The sequence below is a fragment of the Tachysurus fulvidraco genome, chromosome 19 (genome assembly GCF_022655615.1).
Source record: "Tachysurus fulvidraco isolate hzauxx_2018 chromosome 19, HZAU_PFXX_2.0, whole genome shotgun sequence".
NCBI lineage: Eukaryota > Metazoa > Chordata > Actinopteri > Siluriformes > Bagridae > Tachysurus > Tachysurus fulvidraco.
In genome coordinates, this window is record NC_062536.1 from 1,973,178 (window position 1) to 1,985,808 (window position 12,631).

Consider the following 12,631-nt stretch of genomic DNA (forward strand, 5'->3'; position numbering starts at 1 on the left):
CAAATGGGTCCCACCCCTGTACTGATAGCTCCGCCCACACATACATACACAACCCAGGCAACTAATGGAAAGAAACGTGTCTTTATCATAGCTGAAGGGAAGAGCAATATGATTGCAGATAAGCAAACAAGCAAAAATGACACACATGCAAAGGACAAAGGCATATATTAGTTCTGTGAAAGAAAGCAAAACCAACGTTACTCACCTATCAAGAAGGGAAAAAGCAACCTCGGCGTCCCTTCACAGGCCTTCCCGCTCCTTCAGTTCTCTCCAGCGCTGTAAAGCTGATCCTATATTTACATGGGTCCGGCTTCTTTTCCTATCGTAAGCCTTTTTTCGCTATTCGGTTTTATCTGCCATGTTAATGTTTCAATCACTTTCGGCTAATGTCACACATGCGCACTGAACACTCTCACGCATATTGACAAGACACGCCCCTTTCTGCTCATTGGCTACACGTTTGTTTTGTTTGTCGGCCCGACTCAGCTTTCTGAAGCATTTCTCAAACAACGTACACGCCACCTTTAAGTATATTCCTTTATACTGATGCATAAAACTTCTGCACAAACTTTTAAACACAACATTTGAGTTTCATCAACCAAATTTTGCAGCATAAAAACAAAATTATTCAACACATTTTCACAAATGCATTTATACTCAGAAACTATTACATTTCAACTTATTACACATCCAACAATGCACATATATTGTATTAACTCTCAGGTTTTGTATTTTTTAGGTTACAATTTTTTTTAGGTTACAATTCTTCCAGTCCTTGTACGGTAAGCTTGCTCTTTCTCTAAGCTTTCAATACCATTTATTTCATTTGTAATGCCTTTTCTGTCGAGTGCATTGTTTTGTGATGCATCCACCGACTATCAGTATCCAAGTCAACGCTTTTCTCAAATGGTGAAGAGTCTGTTTTTCTTGTTTTTCTTAAATGTCTGGGATTTTGTCTGAACACCTTTCCATCAGGAGTCTTTACGATAAAAGAATGTGGCTGTTCATGCTTTTCCAGAACAACAGCTGGCTTCCATGAATCTCCCTTTTGCATCTTATTCCTTCTCCAGGTTGCAGATTTCGTCCTGAGACGTCTCCCAATCAGTAATTGTGCAGGTGATAATCCTATCCCTTCCATTGGTGTGTTGCGGTATTCCAGTAGTGCTATATAGCGATCACATTGACTACCATGTGATTTCTTTAAGAGATTTTTCACTGTTTGCACTGCTCTCTCGGCTTGTCCATTAGACTGTGCATAACCAGGACTTGAAGTCACATGCTGGAATCCACATTCCTCTGCAAAACCTGAAAATTCAGCACTTGCATACTGAGGTCCATTGTCAGATACTACTATATCCGCTATTCCATGTCTTGCAAACATGGATTTCATTTTCCTGTTGACTCCACAGCTTGTCGTGTCCATGAGTAGATTTACCTCAATGTACTTTGAATAGTAGTCCACACAACAGAAATGCTGACCCATTATGGTAAAAAATGTCTACTAATTTTTTGCCCAAGGTCAGCCTGGCACATCATATGGAACAATGGCTCTTTTTGATTGTTGTTCCTGTTTTTATTGCAGGTAGCACATCTGGATACTGCATCTTCAATTTGTGTCGACATACCTGGTAAGTACAAAATGTCTCTGCCTCTTGCCTTACATTTGACAATTCCCAGGTGTGGCTCATGTATTTTGTTGATCATTTCCTGTCTTAGCTGATTTGGAACAATGAGCTTACTCTATTTGCTTTAAATAACAGACCATCTTCATGACTGATTTCCTCTCGAAATGTCCAGTATGGCTGTATTGGTCGTGGCATCATAGATCATTCTTTTGCCCATCCATTCAGCACTGCCTTTTTTTAATATTTGCATCTCTGCATCCTCTGCTGTTGCTTTTTTGAAAGCATCCAGTTTCTGTTCTGAAATGGGAAGTTCTGATGTAATCCAGTTCACCGCTAGATCCTCTTCCAGCAGATTTTCCTTCTGCTCGTGGAGATAAGCACGACTTAGAACATCTGCAATGTATAGCTCTTTACTGGGTTTGTACATCACCTTCAGATTGTATCTCTGTAGTCGTAGAAGCATTCTGTGTTATCTCATAGGAGCCTGATGTAGCGGCTTCTTAAATATACTCTCTAATGGCTTGTAAGCACTTTCCTTTACTTTCCCATACTGGTGAAATTTCTCACATCCATAAACTATGGCTAACAATTCCTTTTCAATTTGTGCGTATCTACGCTGACAGTCATTCAGTGCTCTCTTGCTCAATGGCGCCATCTCGTGTCCAGAATACGTAACAAGTTTGCAGCTTGACCTCTGCAGTCTCCCTGAAATGTTTAGCAACTTGTATCCAGTGTCACTTTTATATCATTCTTGTTTATCTGGATTGTCTCGACCCATTGTTCATCCTCTTTATTTGAGTTGATGGACATTACATTGCTTTCTTTTCCCACTGTTACACTGTAAAAAATAAGAAGTTGAGTTAACTTAAAAATTTTTACTTCAATTTAAGTTCATCTAACCTTCCTCAGTAAGTTCATCTAACCTTCCTCAGTAAGTACATCTAACCTTCCTCAGTAGGTACATCTAACCTTCCTCAGTAGGTACATCTAACCTTCCTCAGTAAGTACATCTAACCTTCCTCAGTAAGTACATCTAACCTTCCTCAGTAAGTACATCTAACCTTCCTCAGTAAGTACATCTAACCTTCCTCAGTAAGTACATCTAACCTTCCTCAGTAAGTACATCTAACTAGTCATCATGAGTTTGTTTAAAGTTAAAAAAGGGGGTTGAGTGAACTTTGAGCAGGGAGAACTACAGCCCTGAAGTTTGGAAAACTCAAAAAAGCTTTGCAGCAAATTAACTAAATTTTTTTTTAAGTTGGTTCAACTTAATTTTCTTCTTTTAATGTACAGCTTTAAATCTTCCATTCAAAGTTCTTCCACAAATTCCTGTATGGCATTCACATTAAAAATCAAACTCAGAGATTACAAACCATACTGTAAACACAATAAAAAAAAGACTGTCATTTTTACAGAAAAATATTTATTTTACAATTCTGCCAAGCGACACATTTTCTGTCAACATGAACTGGAAAAACTGGAGTAAACCAACACAAAAGCTTTTAAAGTGCTGGAGTAAAAAAAAAAAAAAAAACAAGCAGAGTTTCAACACATGTGCTAGAGCAATCAAGTATTACAACTGTAAAAAACAAAACATGAATGTCATAAAACCTTACACTAAAACTCAAACCTGACTTTAGTACATGTTGTACTGTTATACAGCTACAAAACAAACAGGAACAAATCAGAACTTGCACTTTTGATTAATCACATGAACTGCAGCTACATTAACAATTTGTTTTTGAAGGACTGGACTCTTGCAGAACACTGGGGGTCAAGGCCAATAAACACTTTCTGAATAGTTTCAAAAGTGGATTTTAGTTCTTTATGATAGATAATGTTGATGGCATAAAACAAGCCAAATAGGAGAGCAACAGCTGTAGGGAAGTCTTGTACATTATCCAGCACAACCTGCTCCTCTACAACTACAGACAGGGACCTTACATTTGGGTTTGAATGGATGGTGGCAACGTCATCTTCAGTGACAGTTAAGACCCCCATCTTCATCCCTTTTGTACGAGTGTCTTCTGGGTCTGTGTCCTGCAGTGAAAAGCAGCATAAAGACTGATTTATAACCCATAATTTATTGAATTCTGCTGGACCACAAAGAGATTTTTATATTATTTGAGATAGGTCACCCAAAAATCACACATGCCACAATTTTCCATTGTATTTGCTTGGATATACACCATGTTGTCAAAAGTATTGGGACACCCCCTTCTAATGAACAGGTTTGACTTGACTTTAGTAATTTCCATGAGTACAAATCTTAATGTTTAAGCATATAATAATATTTGATGGAATTGTGTGCTTCTAATTTTTTAGCAAGAGTTTTAACAGGACCATTTTCTATTCTAAAATAGCAATGCTGCTGTGCGTAAGGAAAGATTTAAAAAGAAATGACTGAGTCAGTCAGTGTGGAAGAACTTGACAGACCTTGTGCAGACCTTGAGCCAAAAACATCACCAAAACACCAATGACTTGTACTTACACTATATGGACAAAAGTATTGGGACACACTCTTCTTTAGAACAGAAAAAAGGCAATTCCAAAACCATGGCAACAAAGATGAAAATATAATTCATGTATTTACAAATTGTATCTCCATCTCTGTTCCAACAGTTTTGGAAGTGTCTAAATTGACTACCCATATGTACAAGTCATTGGTGTTTGGTTTGAGTTTCTGGCTCAAGGTCTGCATTTAAAGTCACATCAAAGGTGTTCAGCTTTTATTAGTACTTGGCTTTATGCAGACCAGTCAAGTTCTTCCATACTGGCAATTCTTTTTTAACCTTGCCTTATACACAGAGGCATTTTCATTTTGCCTTATACACAGAGGCATTTTCATGTTGCCTTATACACAGAGGCATTTTCATGTTGCCTTATACACAGAGGCATTTTCATGTTGCCTTATACACAGAGGCATTTTCATGTTGCCTTATACACAGAGGCATTTTCATGTTGCCTTATACACAGAGGCATTTTCATGTTGCCTTATACACAGAGGCATTTTCATGTTGCCTTATACACAGAGGCATTTTCATGTTGCCTTATACACAGAGGCATTTTCATGTTGCCTTATACACAGAGGCCTGTCAAATCTGTTAAAAAATAGAAGCACACAATTACTTAGAATATCTTTATATGCTTATTCATTAATATTTGTACGTGGTAGCTCAGTGATTAAGGTGTTCGACTACTTATCAGAAGGTCATTGGTTCAAATCCCAGGTCCACCAAGTTGCCACTGCAGGGTCCCTGAGCAAGGCCCTTAACCGTCAATTGCTGAGGTGCATAAACTGAAATAAAAATGTGAGTCACTCTGGACAAGAGTGTCTGCTAAATGCTGTAAATGTAAATTTGTACTCATGGCAATTACTAAAGAAGTCAAACCCGTTCTTAAAGGGGAGCGTCCCAATAGTTTCAGCAATATTGTGTGTCACAGTTTTTTAATTTGTGCTGTCAGACTGATTAGTATATGCTGATAACAGACTGATAACACACTTACCAGGCAAGTTCTTCAGGAAGTTTCCAGACTTTTCCCTCATAAACAAAGGTAGACCTTTGAGAGCTGTAGCTTTTCTTTGAGCAAGCACATCAGAAGCCTGAAGGACACAGAAAAGGTTTTATGCATGTTATATTCAACCAAAAGCTTAGGGCTTACACCTTTAAATGGCCAGTATTATTCTCATTCACAAGGTACACATTTTACAATATGTTTACATGATTTGACACTAAATAATTACTTGATCAAGTTGGTCTAGGAGGGTCTTCATTTCATCTCCATAGGCTCCACCATGTGATCGGTACAACATGATTATCTTTGGTGCATATTCATCAGAATACATCAGAAGACAAAAAGGTACTCTTCAGGTTGGTTTGTGTAATTCTGTAAAACTCAGCAGAGACCTCAAAACACACACACACACACACACACACACACACACACACACACACACACACACACACACACACACACACACACACAGTGAACAGTAAGAATTAAGACTACACAAGTCAATTAATCTTTACATAAATAAATAATCTCATTCATAAACTCACCTGATCTTCTAAAAACTATCAGCCACAAGAGGTTCTTCATTAAATATCTCCTTCCTTCTCAGAGAGAATGTCAGCTCCATTTTGGAGTTAATTGCAATGCTGAAATGTTTCTTCCTCTTGTAGTGCATCTTTTTCCTTCTGTAAGGAACAATCTGTCTGCCCTACTGGGTTGTCTGGGAGGAAGTTTACCTCACATCTCTTTGCTTTCTTTGTGCACTTCTTTGAGTCATTGTTCACTTTTTTCGAGGTCTCTAGTTCTGATTCTTCAGGTACTTTCTGGATGATCTGCAGCACTGCTCTTTCTTGTGGAAGCTCTGTTATATTGGTCAAGTTCATTTCCGAACTCAGGATCCTCAAACTGAATCAGAAAATCATCCTCGATTTCAAGCCTTTCTTGAAGAATTGTTTTCAAATGTTCAACCGAAGTGAGATTTTGCAAAATATCCATCCTCGTAATATTACCAGGAGCCAACACAACACGGAGCCACATATTCTGTAAAACAAAATTCTGATTAAAAATAAATCAAGTACATTAAGTATATGGCAAGGCTTTATATGTGGTAACATGTTAAATGACTTAAAGGTGGTAGTTCAAAAATTCTAACTTTCAAAATTTTCAATGTTAACTTACTGCAATAATATTTTTTTTGTTTGAAAAATCCCTTTATTCCACAATTCTTCTCCTCCACATCACCCTAGTGGCATTTTGGAGAGTACCAAAAAGAAGTATTCTCATAGCTTCATAAGTAAAACCCCTGATGTCACATGGAAACCCATTGCCCAACCTGAGCTATTTATTTGGGGCTTAGTGCTTGTATAAAGAAGACTGACTCAAGTGCATGAATGTTGAACCTCAGACCCTTGCTGTCTATGGAAGGTCAGAGAGCACTCGGATTTAATATCTTAATTGGTGTTCCAAAGACAAACAATGATCTTACAGGTTTGGAATTACTGGAATTTTTGGGGTGAACTATAGCTTTAAAACCCCCGCTTTTGTCTTCTGCATTAGGAAGTCATACAGGTTTAAAATGTCATTTACATTTCGGAAAACAGTTCCTTCAACCTGTGACATACTTTGTTACGTTAAAGTTCAAATCAGGAAATCATTGTGTGGCTATGTGAAAAACAATTAATGGAGAAGGAATCTCTTTAGTGCAATCATGTTCCTTCCCTTAACTGTATATGATGTGAGAGGATGAGGATCATTTAGATCCTCTGGCTCAAGTATTTCAATTGCACTTGTTTCAGAAAACTCGTAACACCTGTAGTGCTCAATGTACCATGACGAAAGCCTTTTGCAAAGAAAGGCCACCTTGTTAGCATTGACAAGTACACTGAGTATTCCGAAAAAAATCAGGCACGCCACTGCATTGACCTGAGGACAAAATCATGCCTTCACTGAAGTGAATTCCATGCAAATGCACATTTTCCAATACATCTGCTCTATTTAGCAACACTTCAAGAACCCTCAACACTGGGACATACACAACGCTATTTTGGTGTAATCTATCATATCGGTACTGCACAGGATCAATTACTTGTAAATGCTCTTAAAAATAAGCATTCCATCTGTATTCTGTTGAGAGTACCCTTCTTTGCAGTGGCTATAAAACAGGATTTGTTTTGAACACTTCTGTTGATAACAATTCAGCAAGCTCTTCTGCCAGTGACTCATCAATGTGGCTTTCATACTTTCTTATAATATCCCTGATTGATTGTTTTGCTGTATACCTAGACAATGAAGCATTATCACACATCCAACTTAATAACTCCTGAATTGCACTTTTTGAATCATGCAAAACTGTCTGCATGTAAAGGATCAATGATGCAAGTTTGTGCTCTAGAGCTCTATACTCTACAGGCCCTAAATACACATTTGTTTTGTGTTCATAAGGAACTGCAGGAACAGTGACATCAGTAACATTTGACTGCAGATTGTGCATAAAATCTCCTGACTCTTCAGACGCTGCCTCTTCATTGCTTCCCAAACAACCAGTCTGCAATGTAACGGAAGAGCTAAAATCTTCAAAACCTTCAGATTTATGCTTCCGAGATATGTGGCTACTTAACGTTGTAAGGACATTTGTTGTCAGCTCACAACCTTTAAAAGGACAATTGACTGTGTCATGTCTCCTCAAATGATTTCTGAGATGGTTTAAAAACTATGATGGCTGACCAACATCTTTGAAATCACATAAAACACATGAAAAATTAAAGTGGTCAGTAACTGCAGTATGTTTGTGTGATCTTGTCAAATGTGTTTTTAACACACCTAAAGTTTTAAAAGTGCAGATACAGTCAGTATACAAGCAAGGATGCTGATAGGATCACACTCGATAGTGCCGAAGCCTGTAGTGTTTCAAGAGGACGTCTCTGCTACTGTGGGCAAATCTGCAACGCTTACACTGCAGTCCAAACCTATGAAAAGACAAACAAAAGCACTTTGACATGTGAAGTGTTACATTCCAACTAAACTGACAACATAAATATTACATACAAAAAAATGAGAATATACAATGAATCACATTCAAAGCAAAATAATAATGCCAAATTACATTTAACTAGTTAAATTGTGCTAAGAAGAGCTACGCTAAAAAAACAAAACAAATAAGCTCCTGAAATACAAGACATTTGTGATAATTGAACATAATATTTTCTGTTATGGATGTTTTTCATAACGGATGTTATGTAAAGCACGTTATGTTGTACGTCTAAGATCAGAAATAACCACATGGTTAACAAGGTTAAGAATACCGTATACCTTACTAACATGTAAAATGCTGTTTTCCCCTCTATTTAACAATACTAACTTACAATAGTGACGACTTTCCTTGTTGATCGTGTAACGGTATTCACTCAGGTAGATCACATTTTCCCGTAAGTAGTGCTTAGTGATTTTCTAAATAATCACGGTTTAGCATTAACGTTAGCCAAAACCGATTTACACAAAGTAAAACGCAGAGGGTGAAATGAAGCGCAAATCAAGCAAAGAGTTATCCAAAAAGTAAGATTCATTCTCAATGTAGCATCTGTAATTGGCATTAGGCTTCATGGCTTTCGTATGCTTCTCTGACTGAAATACTAGCAATTCTGCATCCACAACACACAATCCATTAAATACAGTTTATTGTAATAACCATAACGTACACAATAAAATCATGTATTTCGTTACATTTCCTTCACATTTTACAAAGTGATCTGAACATGACCTTCAAATGAAGCACGTTAACTGTCTGAGCTCATTGGAAAATATCATTATATTCCTTAAAATAGCCTTTCCAAAACACAACTTTACATTATACATTAAGCATTTGTGTAATTTATTTAAGTTATTTTTCATAATAAAACTAAAAGAAAGCTTACCTGTTGCAGTTAACAATTTGCAAGTTGGATTTTTTACAGTGTACTGTACCAATAAACATGTTACCATCTTGTTCAGTCACGTGCATTCTTTTAGCATTTAGACACTGCTTTTTCCTCAAATCAAAATAAATTACATTTCAGTAAATTATTAACCTGCAAAAGTAAGAGGAGTGATATTAATGTCTGAATATTAGTCAAAATATGTAATAATCAATTTAACAAGAGTCACATATAATTAGAAGATTGTAGACTTTTTTATTTGGGGACAATTCAACAGAATAAAAGATTGAAAATCTTTAGTAGTTAAACTCACAATGAACTATAGAGTGTAGAGTTTTAACCTTTATTTTTAAATAAAAATGACTTAAAGGTTGATAACAGTTTAACTTTGAAGCCGGTCTAAATCTATTAAAGAGAAAAATCTGAATATATGAAACTTTACCACAGTCTAATTTTTAGAAAGATTTGCGAGTCAGCTCTCAACGTTCAGCCAAAGAGCCGATTCAAAGAGTCGACTCCTTCCCAAACAACACATCACCTGTTGTGATCAGATACACGACTCCTCCTTCCTAAAGTGAAAGAGAAAATAGGGCAGAAACGGAGGTATTAATGTCACACAACAAGGACCGTTGACTAAAGGTGAGTTAACTCTTTATTATAAATGACTTTATATAAGAAGAACACGGATATATTGTAAATAAAAGCCGTGTAAAATCAGCTGTGTGTGAGGTAGAGTACAAGCTTACCTGTAAAACAGGTTTAACCAGGTTTGTATACAGTCCTTTCAGTCTCCTCTCTTCAGTTGCTCATGAACAAAACATACAGAATGTTTGTACAAAATCACTATAGTTTACCGACATTATGTGTTTTTAACATAGATTTATTTACAATCTCCCGGAATCTAGGGCGATAGAGCAAGAGCGCGCATGCGCGACAGAGAGGGCGGGGGAGCGAGAGACCTTGCGTGTGCTAGTGTGCGCGTGCCTCATTAAGCGCATGTAAGACAGAGAACATCCTGATTGGTCTGTTTCTGTAAGTCAACCAATCGATTGTCAGTGTGGGCGGGGCTTTTATCTCTACTCCCGTACCGAATTAATCAGTAGTGATGGCGAAGTGAAGCTTTCTTGAAGCAGTGAAACTTTCAACCCAATTGTATCGGAAAAAGGTTCATTACTCGAAGCTTTTCACATCAGAGCTCGATGAGGATCTGTGCTGGTGAAAGCGCTGTCACAGAAAGTTCCACAACCAAACAACGTATTAATTTTAGAAGCAAAAATTAATGGATTGACAAATTAAGGATATATTAATAAATAAACGTATCAATATAATAAATACATGACCAAAGCAGTATCCACTGCATACGCAAGGTAACTCCAAACAAAAATGTAATAAAGATAACTTTTTGTATGGTGAATGTGGACATTTTGACTGTTTTTAGAAAAAAATCAATCTCATGAATGTTGAAGGTACATAAGTGCAGACACACTTTGACACGATTATAAATCTGCCTTACAGAATACTGTACTGTAGGCTAGATGGATGCTTTGTGCTTTATTCATTCATTCATTCATTTTCTATCGCTTACCCTAACTACTCTGGTCATGGGGAGCCTGTCATCAGGCATCAAGGCAGGATACACTCTGGACGGAGTCCCAACCCATCGCAGGGCACACACACTCTCATTCACTCACGCAATCACACACTACGGACAATTTTCCAGCAGTCAGCAATCAGGTGTCTAAAGAAATGCATACATAGTGATTTGAAATGAATGTTGCTATAAACTTGGGGGAATTAATTGTAGTGATTTATGGGTAACTTGTGGTTACATTTTTATTTAGGAACAAGATTTTCTCCACAGTGCTGGGCCTGAGCCTGTTTCTCTTCTTGCTGACCACTTCACTAGCCTTAGAAAATACCCGTTCACAGGGCACAGAAGAGGCAGGAGAACACAAAAACCCAAGGGCCAGCATGTATAAATGGGGGTAAATGTGCTTGTACTTGTGCCAATACTGAAGTGGATTTTCAGATGTTGGGTTCACTCAGGCAGCGCTGAATCTCAATGGTTGCATTGGCAGTGGCACTCTTCACTTTTCTTGTTTCCATCACCCGTTGATCAAGAAGATCCCACAGTCCTGTCCCTGAAAAGTGGAAAAATTCACAAGATTTTATATGTGCAGTAAAATACAATGGGGCCATTATAGACTTCGAGTCCTACCTGAGGTGCCTGCAGCTGCTGTAGAGGTTTCCCTATGCTCTGGTATGGGGTCAGATGCTGTTTACCTTACCTTTGTTGCACACTCAGCTGTAAGCCTTTTTATAGCATTCTGGGCATTGGGTGGTTCGCAAAACCCAATGGTTTTAAAACGTGGATCCAGGAGCGTGGCAAGGGTCATTTGGCTTGCTGTTTCATAATGAGCCAACCTCTCAGACATTAGTGTTAAAAGGTTGACGCAGAGCTGTGCTGCCTTCTCATCAGTCACCACTTGCTGCTTTGTAGATATAGCATGCCTCAACATGCGAATGAGGGGAATGACCTTGGAGCCAGACACAGTTTTTTCTGCAGAAAGTTCAGCAGTTGCATCCTTTAGTGGAGACAATACACCAAGGCACTCAGACATTGTGTGGTACTCTGCTGAGGATAGAGGAACCAAATCTGTCCTCAGGGACACCAGTGCAGCACCAAGTGGTTCACGCTGTTCATAAAGTCTGAACAGCATGTCAAATGTGCTGTTCCAGCACGTCTCTACTTCCTGCTGTAATTTATGAGCAGGTTTGCCCATCTGTAGCTGGAAATTGAGAAGTTGCTCCTTTGCAACAGTGCTTGATATAAAATAAGCAACAATCTTCATTGTCTTGGTCCTGATGTCTTCAAGCCCTGGGAAGTCAATAGATCTTTTTACAACAAGGTTTAGAGCATGAGCTATGCAAATGGTATGTCTCAGCTGTAAATTGTTGGCACATGCTATCATATTAGCAGCTGCATCAGTGACAAGACATCTAATTTTAGACTGAATTCCCCATTCCTCAATGAGAGATGTCTTCACTGCAGCAATGTTTGCTGTTGTATGTGAAGCAGGATATTTTCCTACTCCCAGCAATACCATAGCAAGTTGTTCTTTACTGTCAAGGAAGTGGCAAGTAACAGCTAAATAAGAACATATCCACATGTCCACATATCCAAAGTCACAGATGTAGCCCTAAGCACTTCTTCTTTAGCTCTCTCTTTCTCCTATGTATACCTTTTCTCCACCATTGTCTTCAGAGTTTGCCTTGATGGGAGCATGTATGTAGGATCCAAGAGGCTGCAAAATTTCTGAAGCCAACATCCTCCACAATGGTAAAAGGCTGTGTTTCTATTTTGACAATAATAAAATAACAGCACCATTTTTAAACCACTTAATTATTCTAATTAAAACTGAAACAATTGAATAAAATTAAAAGCAGGCTTTAACCTTGGCTGTTGCCTCCATCTTGGACAGAGGATCTGGCTCTGTCATGCTTTGCACGAAAATGGCTCAACATGGATGATGTATTATTATTATAGACCAGCTGCTGGGAGCAAATCAAACACTGGACCTA